This window comes from Chaetodon trifascialis, chromosome 10, assembly GCF_039877785.1.
Source record: "Chaetodon trifascialis isolate fChaTrf1 chromosome 10, fChaTrf1.hap1, whole genome shotgun sequence".
Lineage (NCBI taxonomy): Eukaryota > Metazoa > Chordata > Actinopteri > Chaetodontiformes > Chaetodontidae > Chaetodon > Chaetodon trifascialis.
This window is the reverse complement of record NC_092065.1, coordinates 16,860,945-16,882,999: the sequence shown is the minus strand read 5'-3', so window position 1 is coordinate 16,882,999 and position 22,055 is coordinate 16,860,945. Positions and strand designations below refer to the sequence as shown.

The following is a 22,055-nucleotide window of genomic DNA, read 5'->3' as shown; positions in this document are numbered from 1 at the left end:
CAGAATAGCCATTATTCACACAAGAGGCTGCTTGTAAGATGTGAGCATATGGTTAATTTACACATTCAGACAAACAACAAATGTGACTGTGTTTCTGATGAGAACAGCCTTGCTTGAAATTAAACATTTAACAGCACCCTTTAACACTGACAGCTAGTGTTGAAAGCAACAAGACATAGAGTCAAAAGGAAAAGGAAAAGGCGGTGTTACTAATGTCTGAGTTTGTGAGATGGTGTGAAGTTTGAAAGTGCTCCCCACGTTTGTGTGGCTGTCCAGGCCAGGTGAAGTAGACACTAAGTAACCCATAGATGTAAAATGAGAGAGTGTGTTTGTCTGTCAATATGCCGGGTCTGCAATAGACTGCCAACCTGTTCATGAAGCCTTTCACTGAGGTCATGCTTGGATAGCTGTTAAAGTAGTTACAAAGCAGTGATAGATGATGGATGGATGTATTAATAGATGAATACATGGGCCTTTTATTGTTGAGGATTTGAGAAATTTTGAGAAAAGTAGCTAATGTCATTCTTTCCAGAGCCAACACATGCAATCTTTCCCATACTTTAAACAATCATATGTGTTACATCCTGTTCTGTGTTCTAGTGTTGACAAATCAATGACCTCCAGCCTTTAATTATGTCCAAATCTATAAACAAACTTCTTTTACTTTATTACAACAAAGGAATATTGGCATTCACCTGTGTGACATAATTAATCACAGGGTTACAAAATTTTGGAAAAAGCTTCAATAAACAATCACGAAAGCGTAGTGTTTATTGGAAAGATTTGACCTTTTCACATGATTAATGACTTCATTATGGTTTTAGGCTTTTGTGATGACAATCCCAATTACATTACTGTGTCCTGTACATCATCATTTTCATTTGTTTCAATTAAAGTGAGTGTGTTGACCTCCCATTTTTGTTTCAGGGGAAAGCATTTTATTATTATTATTTTTTTTTTATTTTTTTTTTTTTTTTCATGGATGTTTAACTTAAGTTTGATGTAGTGTATGCCACCGGCAACTGTTTGCTGTGTTTAATGATTTACCACACCCATGCTGTTCCCTAGATGGAACTAGATTAACTGCCCCCTGAGGTTTTTTTTTTTTTAAGTGTTTCAAGAAAGCATGTTAACTCCTGCAATGCAGGCTATTTTTTTAGTAGATATACCTCTGTTGTAACAAAGTAACATCATTTATTCATGAATTTATGTGAGGTCACAACCTCGGGCAGCAATTTCTGGCCATCTGTACAACTTGCTACTGTATTTACTGACCTACTGTAGGGATTGTTACACCTGAAACTGACACAGGTGCACAGAGGTGACTTTGACAGAGATATCTCAGAGGTTGGGGAGGAATTGAGGCTGCAGAGAATGAGATGCCAGCTGCAGATTTACACGCCTCCACTGGCTCACTGCACATCATTAAAGCCAGAGGCCGCTTGCAGTGGCTTCATCTCGTCCCAGCCCACACAGGCTACATCGGGCCCCACATGCTGATTTATCTCAGCTGTCTTTCTGAACGGCTTTTCCCGCCAAGAGAGAGATGGGGGGCTGACGAGATTTACGCATGTATATGAGATGAAATTCATTTTGGGAAGAGCACATGGACTTCCTCTGACAGAAAAGAACCATTTTTGCTCCCCTCTCCATTCTCTCCACTGCTCTGTCTCCCACCATACACACGGCAACCACTCCCACAGTGAGAATCAGTGATGGATGTTCATGTGCACAATGTCTCTAAAAATACCTCAGTCACACTAGCATTAATTCCCTCTGTTCTGTATTTTTCCGTGATTGCTCTGCTTGTTCTTAGCATTACATATAATGTGCTTGCTCTTTGCTCTCCTATTTTTCGCTCTCTCCAGCACAGCAACTTGATATCAAGTTGGAATGTCACTATTACATTCAAAAGCAAATGTGCCTGGAAACGAACTACAGACAAAGGATACACACTAATTGTAGTTCTATGAGCAAAACTGAAGCCCTCTTTCAGATATTGCAGGCTTTATCTCTCTGATGAGCAGCATATTGAAATCTGTATGTATATATTGTGCTAGAGATATGAGCCTACACCTTATCTATGGTACCAGCTAAATATATAGCTATCAGGACCCAAGTCAGCCCCTGTTGGTTGAGAAAAGCAGAGGTAAGATCCTGTGGGACCTGCTGATCTAGACAGATAAACAAGTACTGGCCAACCAAGCAGACATTGTGGTAATGGAGAAGCAACAGAAAGCAGTGATGATGGAAGTGGCAGTCCCATGTGGCTCAACAACATCAACAAGAAGAGATATAGGCATTTGGAGAAATATCAGGGTCTGTAGGAGGCAATGGTGCTCAAGTGCTTCTTCCTATAGTGGTAGGAGCACTCAGAGCTGAAAACTCCAATCACAGTTCTAGAAAGCTCCACCTTTCCTCTGCATATTTTTCCTGACCATAAGATATAAAGTTGAACTTTTTTTAGTCTAAAATTATGAAGCTTGCTGCTAATTTCACAGTGAGGAACATGAATATGCACCGAGAACACGCATCCAGGCACACCTGGTTGAAAGCATGGTTGTCACAAAGTCTGTTGCTGACACCCCAAGGCTTTCATTCCACTATAAATCACCACTGTGCCATGAATACAGCCTTCACGAGTTGGATCTTTGTACATTCGGTTTCATTATTTTCTTCTACATTTGAGACAAATCTCATTACATTGGTTTCAGACATCTATACTTCTCCGTCTACAGCTGCCTCTGTAAAACTACATTGAAGGGCACCCTTAGCTGGTGCCAAGTAAAACATGTCTAATGCTTACATACAAATGATTTTCATGCAAAGAAAGAGCACCTCATTTCAAAATGGACATTGACCATTCATATTGAAGGGACTCTTCATATGCTTCATATGCCCTATAGCACTGTAAGGCATTTTCGAGTGCCATAGTCCAATTAAGTAAATGATTGTGCTCCTGTATACCTGAGGGCCAACAAACCTAATAATAGCGTGTTTTAAAATGGAGGTTCATGGGAAAGTTTTATTATGAAAATCAAGCTCAAACAGTAAGTCATTTTGGAAATGAATTACTTCTTAGTTAGTACATGCTTCACTTCGGTGAGGTGAGACAATTTGGACAGCTATGTCTACAATAATACACAAGTGTATTTCTGTTGGACAGAATGACAGGAATAGATAAAGCTCCTTGACCATCTGTGGATTAGTAACAACATTCGAAGACTCAACAGCGATTGACATTCTTTTACTTGACCCATGGCAAAGAAGGAGTAGGTGGAGGGCTTCTGTTAATTGAACATTTTTCTGCCACAGCAACATAACATTGTTGTTCACACAGTCACATTGAGTGTGCAGGTGCATGCAATGTAAATCATTGAATTTAAGCCTTCAAGACTAGAGGTTTAAGGATTGGGATTAAGGTTAAGCATGTAGTGGTTATGATTAAGGTTAGGGTCTCCAGGGAATGACTGAGTTTTATTTATTTCCTTAACATCTATTTAACAGGGACAGTGCACATTAACAACCATTGCTGTAAATGTGCCAGAGTTAGCCAAGAGGCTATTTTTCATCTGTAGTCCCTGGACAGATGTTACAAAGTCATCCTAAAGACAGAATATTAAGGTAAAAGGTATTGAGGTAACTTATAATCACTCACAATAATGATAACACGAAAAGAGAATATTAACAAAATTAAACTGACTATGGATCATCTGCCACAAATGGATTATAAACTGCAGCATCATGATTTTCACAGAAAGGTGGATCAACAGCTAAAAGAACGCTAAGTCCTCCAGGGTAATATAGAACAGCTGATGACACCAGTTAGACCAAAGGTGGGGGGTTGTGCATTTATATGAACAAATTTGGTGCACCGACACTGCTAAAAATCCAGAGTCACTGCAGCACTAATCTAGAGTATCTCATGGTTAAATGTAGACCTTTCTATCTGTCCAGAGAGTTAGCAGTAACTGCTGTGACTGCAGTGCTGCCTCTCAGCTCGACAACAGCAACAGCTGTGTGAGAATGCAGTTGATTGACTTTAGTTCAGCATTCAATGCTTTCATCCCATCCAATCTGATCACCAAACTCAGTGACCTGGACATCAACACCATCCTCTGCACCCCCATCAATTAGGTTAGATAACCACCTATGACTTCACACCTGGTTCTAACACCACTGTCAAGATGACACAATGGTAGTTGGCCTCATCAGTGACAATGATGAGTTGGCTGACAGGGAGGTCCAGTACCTGGCCACATGGTGCACCAGTAACAGCCTGGACCTCAAAATCAAGAAGATCAAATAGATCATTGTGGACTTCAGAATGGCCAAAGGCGGCACACAAAGCCCCAGCTGTGTAAACAGGATAGGGTTGAGTGTGCTTCCAGCCTCAGGTTTCTGGATGTCCACATCACCGAGGACCTCACTTGGACCACATTTTGGGTCAAGAGTGTTCACAAGCATCTCCTCTTAGCCGCGTGTCAGATTGTGAGATTGTGGTGAACTTCTACTGTTGCACCATAGAGAGCAATCTTACCAACTGCATCGCATTATGGTTTAGCAGTTGCTCTTTCTCCATACTGGAAAGCACTGCAGAGGGTGGAAAAGACTTCTCAATGCATCATAGATTATACACCCACCATTGAGGCTGTCCAGCGCAGGAGGTGGCACGCAGCATCGTCAGGGACACCTCTCAGTCCAGTGACACAGGCTTGACCTTAGCAGAACCAGCAGGATCAGGAACAGTTTTTTTCCCTTCAAGTGTCACCTTGCTAAACTTGCCCCCCCACCCCCACCCAAACAATCTTTTCTTTCTCCAAACCCACCTGACCGACTCATCCTCCTTTCTTCTCCCCTCCACCATGGATCACGTCAGTCACACACTCCTCCAGACAGTTGCACTATGTCAGCCAGCTGGCTGCTGGCTCCCACTCACTTACCACTGCCACACTACCGCACATTCACTCACCTGCACCATTTACACTCTCACATGCCAATACATTTATACCAGTGTTCATACTGTATATATATATATGACTTGTTGCGTATTTGTATTTATACAACTGTCTATACGGTACATATCTACACTGTAATACACCATACTGTATATAATGTCTACTACAAGCATGACTTACACTGTTTATTTATACGTATACCTTAGCTTAATCAGTTCACTCTGTTCATACTCTTAATACTGTTCAGACTTAATTCTTATATACCCTTCACTGTCATTTACATATATATCTCTCTGTACATGTCTATATGTAGATTACTCTGCTTTTTATGCTTTTTGCACTTCTGGTTCGATGATGCTTCATTTCAAGAGGGTGACAACTCTCAAATCAACCTGTAATCTGTAAATAAGTTAATCTTTTTTCAGTTGTGTCGCTATGATATTTCTGCAGTCGAGCTTCATATCATTATCCATTTACATTTCATTGTGCCAAAAATATTTCATCCCCTAATTGGACTAATTGTTCCTTAGTAATTGCTGTTACTGAAATTTGAACTCATGCTCATTTAGTGTCTGGGATGAAATGACAGTAAAATGAACAGCCAGATAGCAGGCAGTGGCCAGCTGGCACTGCTTTCTGGCTCTAATGAAAGACAGCCGAATGAGTCAAACACGAGCAGTAATACTTCCAACCTTTTCTTAACCTGATGATGAATTGAACTTTTTACGCAAATGAATATTAAACACATCTCTGTATCTTCCCGGCTCTGTATCCTTGAGATACAGAGCCAGAAAGCTTTATGTGGAATCTAACTTACCAAAAACCTCTTAGCATGAGTGCTGCTTACTTTCATTCTGCATCTGCCAAATTGATTTAGACGTCAGTTCTGTTGGGGTGCAGGGTCAAAAATTACACATCCAGATTTAGATTCTGGCCTCTTCCTAATTTCTCTCCAAAAGAGCAAGAGCATGGTCAATGTTACTTTTGCTGACATAACCAATTCAACAAGACAGACTTTTTAAACAATTCAAGTCAACAGAACACATTTTTCTCTTTTGTTTGCCTTGTAATTTTACCCTATGTGGATATTACACACATTTTATTTTAAATTAATCTTTGCCTAAGGATTTGTTAATATAGCATATCCATGTATGTTCTCTAGCACTCATCAATTATATATATAGTCCTCAAGTTAACCTTATTCAGGAAGTACTGGTCCGCCACTTTGGTCAAAACAGAAATATCTCAATGACTACTGGATGATTGCCATGAAATGTTGTACAGATCCCTTCACGTTCCATCATGGAGTCAGAAATACAATTTATCTGACATTTTGGTTCATGAATACCTACAAAACTAATGACTTTCCCATCTGCCTCAGCGGTCCTTTGTCTTTCTGTCTGCTAATTTGAAAATGTTAGCAAGCTAACATGCAAAACTAAGATGGGGAATATGATAAATATATCCTGCTAAACATCACCTTGTTAATGTTTTCACTGTCTGCATGTTAACATTGTGAGCATTTAGCTCAAAGTGTCACTGTGCTTAATAAAGAGTCATATATTATCTGGCTTCCATGACATTTGGAGTAAAACAGCTGGCCAGAATCACAATCTGGGATGACTGGCCTGCCAGGGCACTTTATACTTTTTTTTGTAATCCTTACCAAAGAAGTCTAACATACGGCACTTATTTGCATATATGGTGTTTAATTCGACTCAGTCAAAAAGCCTAATATCCTTAGTGTTCAGTGCTATACCTGGGCACTAAGGACAGGTCCAGGTATAGCCACAACACTTTGTGGTTAGTTGCTGTAGTAAAAACTGGGTCCCAAAAGAGTATTTACTTTGTGGTGTGATTCCTCTCAGCATTTGTCTCTGTCTTTGGATAAGCGAAGTCAATTTAATTAGCTTAAAATGTGACAGGCTGTGGACTGGATTCATTTGCATACTATTCTGTAAAGAGTTTCATCAGTATATGAAATTATGATAACTGGTCAGACTGTAAGCTCCAACATTAACAGATGCAGATTTTGTTCCCTGAACTTCCGTGAATGTTTCACTGTTTAATCAACAGATTTGGAGACTTCCTATCTTGTACTTGTTCAGCAAGGCTAATCACAATACTGCTGTTTCTACGTTAATTACTCTCTGAGTCTTGATACAGCTGACAAATGACTTTTTTCCCTTACCGTTAGTGACATTCTGTATTCATGGTTGGATAATACTACTCTCAGGGAAGTGTCCCATGCAGCGTCTCCTCTCTACCGTGCCACTTTTTCTCATCCCTCAATTTCACTTTATCAACTCAAAGTACAAATTGGGGCTTAGTGGCTTTATGGTAAATTGAAATTCATTGAAGCATTTACATGACATTTAGCAATGGTTGCATAATGGAGGAATAATAAAACATGTGTCAAACTGAATGGATTCACTCTCTGCCTTGTGCTATCTCATCATTAAGCCTACGCATGTGCAAGCAAGAATATATTTCTACATACGGTATACTATGTTTGTGTTTGTGCTTTCTTGTGTCTGTGTCTTTGAGTGCATGAGTACAGTATATGTGGGGGGAGATGTTAATGTTAGTGCTACTGTGATGCACTGCATGCACATACATGATGATTTTAATGCAGGAGTATTTTGACATTTGAGAAAGTTCAAGTTATTCTAAATGCCCTTGCACATAACTGGTTGTTCCATGATAAGTATCATTGCAGAGTTCAGTTCATTTGTATTCTACGGTGCCTGTAAAGACTAGACGGCCTTAATAATGATAGCAGATTGGCAACTGGAGCTGGTAATCGAGTGAAAAAAAAATCTATAGGCTGGTCTCAAAGGCCTGGGATGTCAATAGTCTCCACTGCATGTCTTTAAACATCCTTATTACTGCCAATTTCCAGCCAGACCAGCAACAAAACTATCACTGCCTTGATTGCATCAAAGCTTAATGTGGACACAGTGTGCCTAATGTCCATCAGCTTTCAGTTGTACAAAACCAATTTGGCTGTAAGATGCTTTTGTTGTGTTGTGTTGTGACATGTCATTTATTTAAATGAGGTAGGCATGAATGTCTGATGATGAATCGGTTCTCCATATGAAAGCTTTTCTTCATTCAGTATGTTTAGATGTAAACCTAGTCACACAAGGATTGTCTCACAATTGCCCGCTAAAATCCAAATATAATTAGAGTACAGCCTTCAGCTACATATAACTCATCTCCTTCTAATGTGGAGAGCATAAAAAATATAATTACCTTTTACATTTCTACGATAGAATGGTTGTAGCATATCTTATAATTTCATTCTGAAATTTCTGATTTAAAATATTAGCTGTATCCTAAATCAGTAGATTACTTATCCCATAGGAAGTGGGCCATTATAATCATGAGGATCTCTAATGTAACTAATTGGTCATTTGCCATGACTAACCAATGTATTTTGATGTGAATTTGTTGGAGCTTTAATTTCCCCTCCTCTGGTTTTGTAGGTTCTTGAAGAGGAAGGATCAGATGTAAATCGATTTGGACTATCAACGACAACCACAACATCAAGTTTTGAACAGTGAGTTCCCTTCACAATTTGTTTTTTTGCTGCCGTAGGCATCACTCTTTTCTGTTCTGTTAATTGCACTCTGAGAAAGGTAACTATGTGCCATCTTTCCTTCAAGAGAAAGACGTGTTAAAACACAATGAATCCACGATAAACACTGCTGTGCTTTAAGATTCCTCTGCTTAGTCAGTAAAGTCAACTTAAAGACACTGCAGTGTTCGGGAGTAATGAAAATAACTGACAGTGGTTTACTGTTTTTTTTTTCCTCACCTGCTTTGGTTTGACATTTTGGTGACTGGTGGCACCTCTCTTATTCTCTTCCCATTGCTTTTCTCATGTTTGGCCACAAAATTGCCAAAATTAGATACCATTTGCTGTGTGTCCTTAGTATTTTCCCACTATTTGTACTGTGTGCCACAAAATTTAAACCAGAATGTGCATTCTGTATTTAAAGTGTCAGATTATAAGAGACTACAGACGCATTGCCTGTGTCACATTTTCCTTTGGTTGAACAGACATCTACAGCATTGATTAACATTTATTTTGGGAACTGTTCTGTATTCATCATTCATGAGAGTTTCCCCCCCCTTCAAATAGCCTTCAGAGAATACTGAGAATTGAGTATTTGCACCTCATGAATTGTGAATTTCTCAGTTGTGGTGGTTAACCTACAGAGCGAAACAGACCATAACACAGAGACAGAACATAGTGGTATTAGTAAGCTTCAACACACACACACACACACACACACACACACACACACACACACACTCATTCACAGGCTCAAAAAGATGCGTAAGGAATAGAAAAATGAAAGGACAAAAGGACACATGAAAAACCTGCGTAAACTGAAAGCAATTTTCACAAATTGTCTGCAAAGCTTTTCATAGTCCTTTGTGCTACGATTTACAGAAAATTACTACACATCAGTATGAGAAAAAAGACATGGAGAGGATTTGGAGAGGCAGGTGAAAAACAGAGAGATTAAACCTTATATTGCAGCAAAGCAATCCAAAGCCAATATAAAGGGCTCTCCAAGCTGCACACCTGCAGAGCAAGCAGGTGTTTGTGCTCTTATCAGGCTGGAGTCATGCCATATCAACCACAGCCTTTGAAATATGAGATAACATTGCACGATAAAGAACATTTGATGTTGAAATAGACTGATAGATGCACACTGACTGAAGCAAGGAACAGCCTTCGAATTTGCATGTCACATCCTGGAGATTAGGTTTAAGGCCTTCAGCCACCTGTGATAACTCTGTGCTGAAGATGCTGAGGATTGTTATCTCTGGAATCAGATGCTGCAAGTAGAGTGCTTTATGAATTATTTGGACTGGTATACTTCAATTATACATTACGTCTGCTTGACAAGTCTCCAGTGCAGTGTCAGTTGCGGATTTTCCTGTTTCTGGAATTGTATAGTTGTGACAACTAAAGCGACATAACTGGTAATATCATTACATTTAAGTGTATAAATTAATGATACTGGCTGTAGTTCTTGTATCTGTAGATTCTGGTTCTGTGTAATTATTGCATTTTCTATAGCTTAAAATTAAGATCATTTTTGGTATTGTATAAGACGCAACTTGGTCTAACTCTGAATTGTAGAAAACACTTTAGAAATACGCCTTTCTTTTTAAAAGCAAACTTTAGTGCAGCTTCAGTCTACTTAAGCAAGCATGTTTCTGGAGTTACCGGTTGGATACGTGTGTGGCACTATTGTTTATGTAACAGGAAGTCAAATAACGTGCTGCTGATTCGAACGGAGAAGGTTCTCTAACTCAGTTTGGCTCAGTTCTGCAACTGTCATTGCACATCTGTTAAACTCTGTCACTCTGTCTCCTCCACTCTGTATTTGTCTCTCTGACTGTGTGCATGTTATATGAGTGTGGACTGAGTACACTGAACACTCAAATGCGTCATTTAGATAAAAGGTGGGAAGATTTGAGGCTTTAATAGTTAAAAAAAAAAAAAAGCCTGGGTACAACTTCATTTATTCTTTCTTCTACAAAGTCAATGCATATGGAGCAGATTTTTGCATATATTTTCATTTTCCTGCCCATCCCCATATGTATGGAGGCACAGAACTGACCAAAAAAAGCCTCATATTGTGTGCAGCATATGCACACATGAGAGGATCCAGGTGTTTAGTGTGTGTGCTCGCGTTTGTGCATGTGTGTGAGTGTAAGCTCTGTTCTCTGCAGCTGGCTCACTGCTGTATGCTCCTTTACACTGAGGCACTCGGACAGACCCCTTCAGCATGAATTACTGTGGCCATTAATCAGACCAGCACAGATATCTGTGTAATCCCTCTAAAATGCAGTTTTCTGGAGGGGGCCACCAGTGTTAATTGGATTTGATTAGATACTGGTATGATGCTGCTCACAGAACATCTTAGATCAATTGGGTCCTTTGTGGCACTGATCCTATAGCGCAGGCTGCACTGCAGTGCTCAAGGCTGTTTAAATGAGGAGCACCGTTTTGCCCTTAGAGCAGTACTGACCAAATTGCTACTTTTATTATGGTAAATGCATTATATTAATATCCGATGGTCTTGATATTATCTCAAACAAATAAATCTCTGAAGGGAAATATGTAAATAGAGGCATGATGATTGTGGAGATACCACAAATTTCTCAGGTTTTCTCAAGGTTTATTGAATTACAGCACTACATAGGAGCTCTATTATTTTGGCTAGACAGGGTCTTTAAGATTATCTTGATAAATAATAGCACACATTTAGTATTGTTGTACACTTACTAGAACAGAATTATTGTCTTTGTTTTTTGTTATTCCGCAATGTCCTGTCCTATCCTTTTTACAGACCGGAATTTAGGGCAGACGTGAGAAGCATTCCACATAAAGATAGTATGTTACCAGTGTATCATTTAAGTCAAGCCAACCCAAAAATATTCTGCTTTGTACACTGACTTTGTTCTCTTTATAACATACATTATACACACATAATTTGGGGTTTTATAGTGTGACTGCAAAAATAAATAAACAAAACTGATTCCATTTTGTGAAGCATTGAATTCATATGTTCATAAAAGCCACAGTTTGAATTCTAATTCTATCATTCTGTCTTGTTTTTTTTCTCAGCTTTTTTCCCTCCACCTTTCTCTTCTCAACCAATTTTCAAATCAAGCATCAATCAGATGCCACTTTGTAAAAGTCTCAGAAGTCACTTTTAAAAAATGGTCTTTTAAATACATCGGCTATAAATGCAAAAGAACATGTCAAGAAGAATTCTGGCCCCAGTTATTCAGCCTACAAAACAGTTTTTTTTAGCTGATTTCTGGACTCTTTAGTCTTTGACCAGGTTTTATGCTGTACTGTCCTTCATCTTCAAGTAAAGACTCTCAGTAAAAAACAACTTTCACAGAAGCATCTGCATAAAAAGGTTTAACCTTGATGTCTGCTCAGGAAACAACTTTTTGTGCCATATTTCTGTATGTTGGCTTTGGCAACTCTGAGCCTATCTCAGTTGAGTTTGGTTGCTTCACTGTCAAGTCAAAGCTCATATTCCCACTGCACATCTCTCTCTGCCTTCTGGCACAAAGAACAAACCAAATAAATGCTTTCTTTCAGGAAACTGTATGATCACAGTCTTTTTTTTTTAAACTTGTGTTAATGTCCTTTCAGTCAGTTGCACTTAGTAGCTGACGCAATGTGGAGAGATTAGCTAATTGTTGCTTCACCTCTACTGGAGCCACTGCAGGTTTCCTGCAGGGAAAAAAGCCAAAAGCCCTGGGGAGGCCAGGGAAAGGACTGGCCATCTGGAGTAGGATTTGTACGGACGCCCATGTTGTGTAGTTCTGTTGCAGACTGACTGCATGCAATGTTTGAGTGCAGGGTCATAAGTTCATCGCATCTCATGAGACCAGGATCTTTTTAATGAGTTTAAAATGAACTGATCATGATAAACAAGTGAAGTTAAAGGGTCCCTGTGGAGTTTTTGACTTCTAGTAGCAAGAACAAGAACACAAAACACAGTCAATGCTTTCAGACACACTATTGTTACATACATATACACTATTCCGCTGATCTACAAGTGGTGGTAACATGTCAAGATATGCAACAATATGCTAGCAAAGGCATTGAGGAAGATGACTACAAGCTAGCGAACATGGACATGAGCAACGCTGCATTCAAAATACTTAAAGTGGACTTGTAAATGTTGTATGAGGAAGAAAATGCACTCAACCCATTTGTTAGAGCTCAAGGATACACACATTGTGTTTTTCTGTGTAACGCTCAATCTAAGCATAACATTTGTTGGTTTACAAGAGAACTCCACACACACCTTTAACATATTCATGAAATATCAAAGTAATGATATAAACAAGGAAATGTGTCTGTGTTTGAGTTGCACAATATAAACTATACTGACAGTGCTGTGTGAATATTGGATATAATTTCAGTTTATTTACAAATATCAATTAATGCTACTACAATCCTACTGTTTACTTTATCATGATACAATGTTTAGTACGATACCAATATTTATTTAATTTAAATGTATTGGATCAGTTTTCACCCCGTCATTGTGTGTGTTGCAGTGCTGTTGGGCTTTGCATAACTGGAGGAAAATTGATGGAAATACAATTGGACAATTGACAAACGTGGGATTTATAACATGATTGTTTGATTATGAGCTTCACAAACACATGTTGACCTTTAAAATGTGTGTGTGTGTGTGTGTGTGTGTGTGTGTGTGTGTGTGTGTGTGTGTGTGTGTATGTGTGTGTGTGTGTGTGTGTGTGTGCAAGAAAGAGAAATGTTTATATTGTAAGGTGGTCTATGACTCAAACCTTTATGAAGTATTTATGAATATCAGCAACTCTTCAGAGACCAGATGATGACTAACGCAAAAACTCCAAAGTTATTATCACCAGACACCACCCAAGGGGTTCTGCCAGTCACCTTCACCAGACAACTGGGAAGTAAACGTATGGTTTTGTGTTGTTTTCAAGGCTGAGCAGCTGTTCTGAGCTACTCCATAGTGTATTTGTTGGGAAAATGCCACAGTCCCTGTCATTAAGCTATCCCAGTTCATTTTACAGGTTCAGGGGACGGTGTTTTATTGTGTGACTGTAGGATCCTGTTCATATTCACAGATAATATTCAGATGATTGTTAACAAAATGACTATAACAGAGCCTTTTCTGCAGTGGTTTCACTGTCACATTATAAGTGAGCTCTTAACCTATCTTTGACTCAGCCTGGCATGTCAGTACAATGTGATAGAATTTATCTTAAAAAAAAACATAAGGAAGTGTAGAGCATTTACAGCCGCACGGGAATTAATTTTCACTCTAGATTCACATGTTTATTTTCCTCCACTTCTATGTATTTGATCATTTGTTTCGGAGCAGGAAATGGATCGATAGTGGCACAACATGCCATCCTTTTTTCCCAAGCCACCGAGTCTTCAGCTGCATCAATCAATGGAGTGCTTTCTCCAAACTCTCATTAATGTGTATATAACCCAGTGTGAGCGCACGGTGCGCTAAAACAGTACCAGACGAAGAGAGCATTAACCTGCTATTTGTCTCCATCTTCCTCTATTACTCAGATCGATTAATTTTGACTGTTTTTTTTTTTTTTCTTTTTTTTTCTTTTTTTCAGTGTACTGTAAGACTGAAACTCGTCCAGCATACATGCAATATGAGAGGAGGGTGGACAGATTCAGTCACAACAGCCAATTTACACCAAAAATGTCTTCAATAACTGATCAAAAAGTGGTACATTTTTGTGTCAGCTTGTATATGTTTGCTCTAAAAGTCCCCCAAACACAACATTATCTACTCCACCTGTTCACAACAGCATGTGGATGATTACCAGCAGAATGTACTCAGTACAGTTGTCACCGCTCTCAAAATCAGAACATGCCATCTATTAGCAGACAAAGCTAAGCATACTGAGTCAAATGCAGAACATTTAATCACATGTAGTGATGAGCCCGTCCTTGAAGAGACACAGAAATTACAGTCGACAGCACTCCATGATGCACAGTGAGGCTGTGAATTCAGAGGCTGAAGGTGCTTCACTCTTGCATCAGTCTCACAGAGCTTGAGATGTCTTGCCCACGTTAGGGTACAATTGGCTCTGTACCTCCCCCTCTGCTCCATCCCCTGCCTTTCTGTAGTCTGTCTCTTTCATTGTTTTTTTTGCCACTTCCCCACGCAGCATGCCATCACAAAGAGCAGTGCACCTGCCACAACAGGCTGATTGAACAAGTAGAGGAGTGTGTTGCATACACTGAAGGACATGAACCTCCTACCCTGCTGCACTATCTCTGTGTCCTCTCGCTGGAAGGTGACAGGTGTCCCCCATCACTCATTTCCCTCTCTGCTGTGTGTGCCACAGTATGCAATAGAGAACTCATCTGAAAACTTCTTGAAACTGGCAGGATCCAGAGTTAAATCTGAAGTCTGAGCTATACAGAACAAACAACAATAGTGACATTGCCATTACCGAGGATGCAGCAGTTGTCTGACAGAGTGCTCTGCAGGTCAGCGAGGCAATTGTTTGTAAGGTTTCGAGTCTATTAGATGTTCTAAAATGTTTGAATTTATTTTGGTCAAAACGTTTGATCAGAAAAAAATCATAGTACAGTCATACTGAACAAAGTATATGAAATCGCTTGTTGTTGTTGTTGTTGTTTTTTTTGAAAACCCCAATTAGGAGAACCTACTGACAAAGGACCTACTGTCTCATTATACTGAGAATATTATTACTGTACTGTCCTGAGATTTTCTGAAAGTCTACCATGTGCTAAAATTACATGTGATATCTCCCGCTTTAGTAACTCTGATGATATCCTCTGAATGGCTTCAAGATGTTTCTCTATGTGAAAAGCCAAATAGCCCACTGGACTATATGAAAATGCAAACCAAATCACAGTTCCATCAAGGGTTACATATAAGCTGTGAATAGCAATTTATTTGAACTCGGTGAGATCCTCTTTTATTATAAAAGGCTCATACCACAAGCAGTTGCATCCACTTGTTTGTCTGAAATATAAAGGGTTTGTTTATTTAAGAGCATGTTGCTCATAGTCACTCCATGAATTCAAGGATGCTTAAGTCTAAACACAAACAGCCTTATATGCCATGCCTTATTGAGCCCCATTGTTTGCTTTGGAAAGTCGGACAATTGATTTTAAAGTATGTTGTTTTTATGATACCATGATTTACTTAATTTAGGAAATAAACAACTCTTCAGCCTTCCAGAACTCAAGTGTTTGATGCAGTGTATCCATCACTCATCACAATTGCATGTAACTCCAACTGAGGACAGCTGAAGTTGGTGGAGGTTATGGAGGTTTGTAGCTCTGATTTTAAAAGTAAAACATACATTTTTAATCTATATTAAACTCTTATTTTTTATTATGCAAAGTGAAAAATGTCAGAAATGTGACAATAATATTAAAGAACAAAACAAATTTTGTCATCTCTGTGTATTTCAATTTGCACTTTGAATTGTTTTGTTCCAAAAGTCCCTTTTTGTTTGTTTTAAACAGTCACTATAAACACACTCTGCTCCAATATGTGCCTTTGTTAAGTAATGAATTTATTTCTATAATAGGAGCCAAGCTGGAGTTGCAGTGATGTGCGCAACTTTAATACTAATAACTCAACAATTTCTCAGAAAGTTCCATAGTTATTTACATCCAATAAAATAGTAATTGAAATCCAGTGAAAGTCTGATGTTAATCCCATTTCAATCAAGAGAGACAAGTGAATGAACAAAAGATGATTGTTTATTATGACATTTGATATGCGATAATTAAGGCTTATCAGAAAGTCTTAGACTCTACAGGGAGACTTTGTAATGGAGGGGTATCGCCCTGAGCAGCAGCAGATAAATCCCCCCATGGAGTCCAGACACTGGTGGTGGCTGATGACTCTGCTGAGACTGATAGGCTGATGAGGCTGATGAAATGATGAAGCTGATGAATGTGCAAAGACTGTGCGGTGATGGGGAGGTGGAGGGAAAATCGTATTTTAAAAAACAGCAGTGAGATGATAGGCTAACGGTGAAGGTGTGTGGCTGTGCTATTGGACAGATGTGACCAGCTGATAAGAACAGCTGACATCTCAATTGACAGCATCAGATAATGACAGCAAAGAGAGGAATAAATGCAGGATGGTATGAGAAATAAAATACAGGTGCACATAAGAGAAGGGTCTTCTTTCTGTTGGGGCTTCATTTGTCAACTGCACTGTTTGTCCCATTGTCTTAAGATTGAAGCCTGCATAGATATATTGAGCATCTTTGTGCTGCTGCATCTATCTTAGCGATGATTCATTCTCTCATGTCACCATTAGATCATCCAGGCCTTAGGGGAATCTGATTGGTGCCCTCTCCGAGGATGAAAAGCTTAAATTCTTTGTTGTCTTTATCCAGTGTACAAGATATTGCACCATGACGGAGATTTTGGTGTCAAACATGGATTGACATTACTTGAAATGTGTAATTTATCTTCCAGTTATGCTAACATGCTAAAACAAATAACTGGACGTGGGGTGACATTTGTTGGTCTTCATAACATGGGAGCACAGGGGAGTTTTTCCTCACATGCAGTGCCATTTATTACAATTTTGAGAGACCAGAGTATACTGTGCATATGAAAGCAGTGTGCACACACAGTGTTAGTGATGTTGGTGATGTCAAGGGAGAAATTGCTTTTCTGGGACCCCTGCTGCACTTCAAGGGTCTTGCTCAGGGCTTATGTGATGTCTGTTTTGAGAGGATTGCCTCCTGTTTGCCTGAAATCTGGGGAAAGGAGTTTTTGTAAGAGGATTTTATTTTATGTAATTTATTTACTAAAAACCAAAATACTAATGAGGGCCCTTACTGTTGCCTAATGTAGGTCATATGATAAACACAGTAGTGCTTTTAGTGTCTGAGTGGGGTGATCATAGTTGATTCTTCAGAGGTTCGTTCATAGGTTAGTTTCAAAGTGACCCAGGTAAAGATTGGAGTCTAATTAGTCTTTATGTAGCAGCTTGAACTGGTTTCAAACAGTAAGGGTTCAGCTGGATAACATATCTTTCTTTAAGTTTTACAAAATGTGCTGTTATAGCACTGCTGGAACAGTCAAACAGTTATTTCAACAGCGTTGCTGCTTGTCTCTCTCTCCCCTACCCTCTCCGTTTATAACATACTTGGCCACCCAAATGTCTTCCCCTGTTCATTGTGATGCTAATCCGTAATTCCGCTGAAAACGAAAGGCTCTCTGGAGCCCAGATCAAAGACTCGGATGTTCTCAGCAGGGCCCAGGTGTTTAGAAGGCACTGCATAGGCAGGTAGAACACCCATCTATTTTCCCATAAAAAAGAGCAATTATGAAAGGCCCTTCCTATCCTAGGATGAAACAGTGATCCTTGCTATGGTCAAACAAATGAATAATGGAGTGCTGATGTTGAACAAGAAAGACAGTTTATCAAGATTCTTCAGGGTGGCATTGTTTTGTCACCAGGCTCGCATTGGAGCTGTCTGTTGTATTTAAAAAAAGAGCTATTTCACAGATGCACATATCATTCAAGTGACGCACTTTAATCCTCTTCACCTGTACACCAATGCATGCAAGAGCAAATTGCTTCATGATGTATTCTCCATGTACACCTCTTTCCGCTGCATGTCTGTGACCAGTTTTTAATAACACAGGGCGTGTATGTTGAGTAAAGAGGCAGATAAAACCATGCAAGGAAAATACTTTCCCCCCATTCACGCTGCTGTAATAGAAATCAAGGTTTATTAGGCCAACATATCCCCAACCCCACCTACTTAAGCTAACTCTGAAACTCCTTTGAGTATGAGCTGTAAATCCTAGACAAGATTTGGCACTATAATACTACAGATCTCTGCAGAGTTCTGAGTTGGGCTGGATTTGTGCCAGGGACATTTAAGCTGTATTTAAGTTTCTTGTGACCAAGGTTAATTGTGTTTCTAAATGAGTAGATGAGGCATTGTTCTGATATTAGATTTACTGAGTGGAAGATCCTCAGTATAACTGATCTCCAGTGTTAGATTAGAAGGCAGAATCTCAGCCACACCACAGTACACACCTCAGTGTGTAAAATGTACTAATCTCTAATGTCATCAGTCACTGTCTGAAATATTCTCTTCTCGGGGGACATGGATTAAAATTCACACATTGGTTATCCAGCTTAATTTCCTCAGTGGTACCAGCAGGGTTTAAATTGTTTTAAATCCACCTAATATGTGCATGATCCAAGCTCTTCTCTCTTTTGACTAAAATCTAAAAATCAATTCTGAGTGAGAGAACATCCCTTCAAATAATGCATTTCACAAAGGGTTGGTTCTTACATATTGTTTTATGGAACAATGAAACATCAGAGAGAGAAGAGCAGAGATTTTTGTCCACAATCTAAGCAGTTTTACACTTTTGAGTTACCACCATCTTTGCTCAAATTGCTTGTTTGCTCAAATTACTATGATGGCCGTAGTCTCACAGAGCTACTTATCTCTACTGGATCTGCACATGATTACGGGTTTCAATTCACAGTTTACAGATTCGCTACAAAACATGGTACAAAAAATAAAAAATAAAAGGCACAAGGAAGCAAAAGAGGCAGCACATCATAAGCTTGTCTTTGATGTTAGTCCTTGAATAATTCTGTCTTTGTTGTTGATTGGACATCGTTTCTTCATATAGACTGACTTTCCTTATGATAGCATGATTTTGCCAATAGCCCAATGCACCACACTTTGCACACACATACATTTAAGAGATTTTAATATTGGGGTGAGACTTGAACAATGTTGAGATCTGATTAAGGAGGAATTAACTTGGGACTAGAAAAAAAAGATAAAAATGTACATTATGAAATTTTGCTTGAACACACCTGTAAGGTGTGAGTCATGGTTCTTCATTTCCTTTCTTTTCAAGCGTATGTAGCCCTTTATTTACAGTAGTCTGAACTGTCTATTAATAAAGACAAACCCAGTAAGGCAATGTGCAGTGTCTGTAAATCCTTATTATGTGTGCTTGATTCATCCTCCTGGTACAAATCAATAGTGATGGAATCAGCATACTCAAGCATTAAAGGTCCCATATTATGAAAAACCCACTTTTTCTGGGATTTGTGGTGTTATTTTGTGTCTCCCAGCCGCCACCCCCTACTCCTCGCCCCGGTGTCTCTCCACCCACCAGATACAGCGCTACCTTCTCACAGATCTGCCATTTCGCTATCGAAAGCACCATGTTAGGAATCATCATGTCGAGCCGCCACACACAGTGTTCTTGCATTTTCAACCAATTACTGCACCCACGTTTTACATTTGAATGTGTGTGCTCTGCCCATTCATGTGCAAATGACAAGGAGCGCTGAAACTAACAGCGCAGTTAGACCAGTCAATGTCTCAGCAACCCAGTGATTGCTAGAAACCCCCTCCTCCTTGTATAAACAACCTTGACCTTTGGACTCTCAAGATTTTTCCTCTTCTTTCATATGATACCAGGCTTGTGTGGTACGCGTGACGTGGTGAAATCAGCAGACGCGCTGAAGTGGACATACGCTTTTTCCGTGTTTTCGTTACATGTGCATATTATTTCTTGGGGTATGAATTATGTTTCGTTTGAGTAGCAATGCTTGGTATAGCCTTGTGGCTGAGTTGCTCCCCGTCATTCTGGTATGTTACAAGTTAGGATTGGTGCTTCCTAGCGTGAGCATTGGCCGTCTGAACTGCGGGCCTCTCACGCTGCCCCCTGTACCAGCGGTGCTCGTACTGAAGAGAAAAAGATAGAAAGGCGTTTTTAGACTAACCTTTCGTAGGCGTCGTGCTGAATTTTCTGAGTTTCTGTAGCAGCCTCCCCTCCTTCAGGATCCGATTCAGGTTCGAACATGTACAGTCGAACTCGGTCTGTTTACTGCCGCCATGTCCGCTACGTTCACATGCGTAGTGCAACGTGAGCCTACGCTCTCTGCTCTCCCTGTTACCACGGAAACATGGGTGGGACAGCAGCAGCTCATTTGCATTTAAAGCTACAGACACTAAAAACAGCACATTCTGAAAGGGACTGAAACAGAGGCAAATAGAGCGGGGTGAGAATCTTTTCCTGAAAGCTATTTCCAGCAAACAGCTTCAAAAACATGTTTGCTGGAAATCACAGACCTATGTAAATTCTAACTAACTAATGTCAAGCTGAAATGGAATATGTATATATACTGTATATATATATATATATATATGCATGACGTGTCATAGGGATCTTCTCTGCAAACTATTTATTCTGCCTTTTATGAGAAAAAAGCTCACTATGGAACAGCAATACATTTATTTCTTCTTTAAATATTTGGTCTCTTGATGATGCCATGTGTCTTTCCACATACCACTTACTTTCCTTTTGTTGTGTCTCTATGTATGCTGATGGGGAACTTCTTTGTTAATAGCTTATTAAAATGTTTAACGACATGACGTGTGTTTATCACGTTGTGGGGACAAAAATGTGTTTACACAGTCACATTGTTGGGACTCACCTGCCTTATGGGGACAAAATGCAGGTCCCCTTAATATAAATCATTAAATTTTGGGGTAGGATAGGGTTACGGGTTAGGTAAGGTTAGCTTAGGTACATGGTTAGGAATAGGCAAATAGTGGTTATGGTTAGGGTAAGGCTCCAGGAAATGAATGTAAGTCTCTGTAATGTCCCCACAAGTGATAAAAACACAATGTGTGTGTGTGTGTGTGTGTGTGTGTGTGTGTGTGTGTGTGTGTGTGTGTGTGTGTGTGTGTGTGTGTGTGTGTGTGTGCGTGTGTGTGTGTGTGTGTCTTCATCATCATCATTAAATGTTAATAACTATAAAGAACCCCTGACAGTGTAATGCAATCCAATGCAACAGCTAAGCAAACAGGGTATTGGGTATTTTTGTCAATATATATAGTACTGCACTGGGTTGCAATAAAGTACAGTGTTTGTGTTATTGTGTTCACCCTGTGCATTATAATGTACACAACAGCCATAAAAAGACAAGGAATGCTATTTTTGATTGCATAGGACAGAAAAGTTAAGCATCTGGCTCTCCCTGAGAGAACAAAAAAGGAGTTTGAAATGAACAAATTCATCACAAAGCGATGGAGCAAGTATGCATGAGAATAGTCAGTGCAGTAAAGTTAAACTGAAGATACTGAAATCATATATATTTGCACATGTGTTTGTCAGCTCAGCTGCTTATATGGAAGAAATGGAAGCTTAGTGAGAAATTCAAGGTGTATTCTGAATTCACATAGTCAGCTGCACACAAAGGCCATAGAGCATCACTTTATGGAAAATTAAAGTCTCAGGGTGCTCTTTTCTGAGGTGTCTGCTTTACTCAACAGTTTTAGGGGACAAAAATGAAGAAAAAAAAAGGTATACAGCATTGCAATTATCTGTTTTTAGTCTAATTTAGTTTATACAAATCTCCATCATCTTTCCCAAATTATCCCTCACCTCATTCAAGCTTATTGCATTAATGGATCTGAGCGTAGCCTATTCTGGGCCTGAAATAACTTTTGGTGTCTTTGAGA

The 22,055-nt window shown here is 39.4% G+C and overlaps 1 protein-coding gene across 2 annotated transcripts in view; it reads left to right on the top strand.

The window, feature by feature from the left end:
- LOC139337920 (leucine-rich repeat-containing protein 4C-like) overlaps window positions 1–22,055 on the top strand; it is a 165,982-nt gene that overhangs the window by 54,819 nt on the left and 89,108 nt on the right. For both annotated transcript variants that reach the window (XM_070972757.1, XM_070972755.1), the window contains exon 2: window positions 8,447–8,520. The gene's annotated coding sequence lies outside the window, so the exon portion shown is untranslated. The remainder of the gene's footprint in view (window positions 1–8,446; window positions 8,521–22,055) is intronic.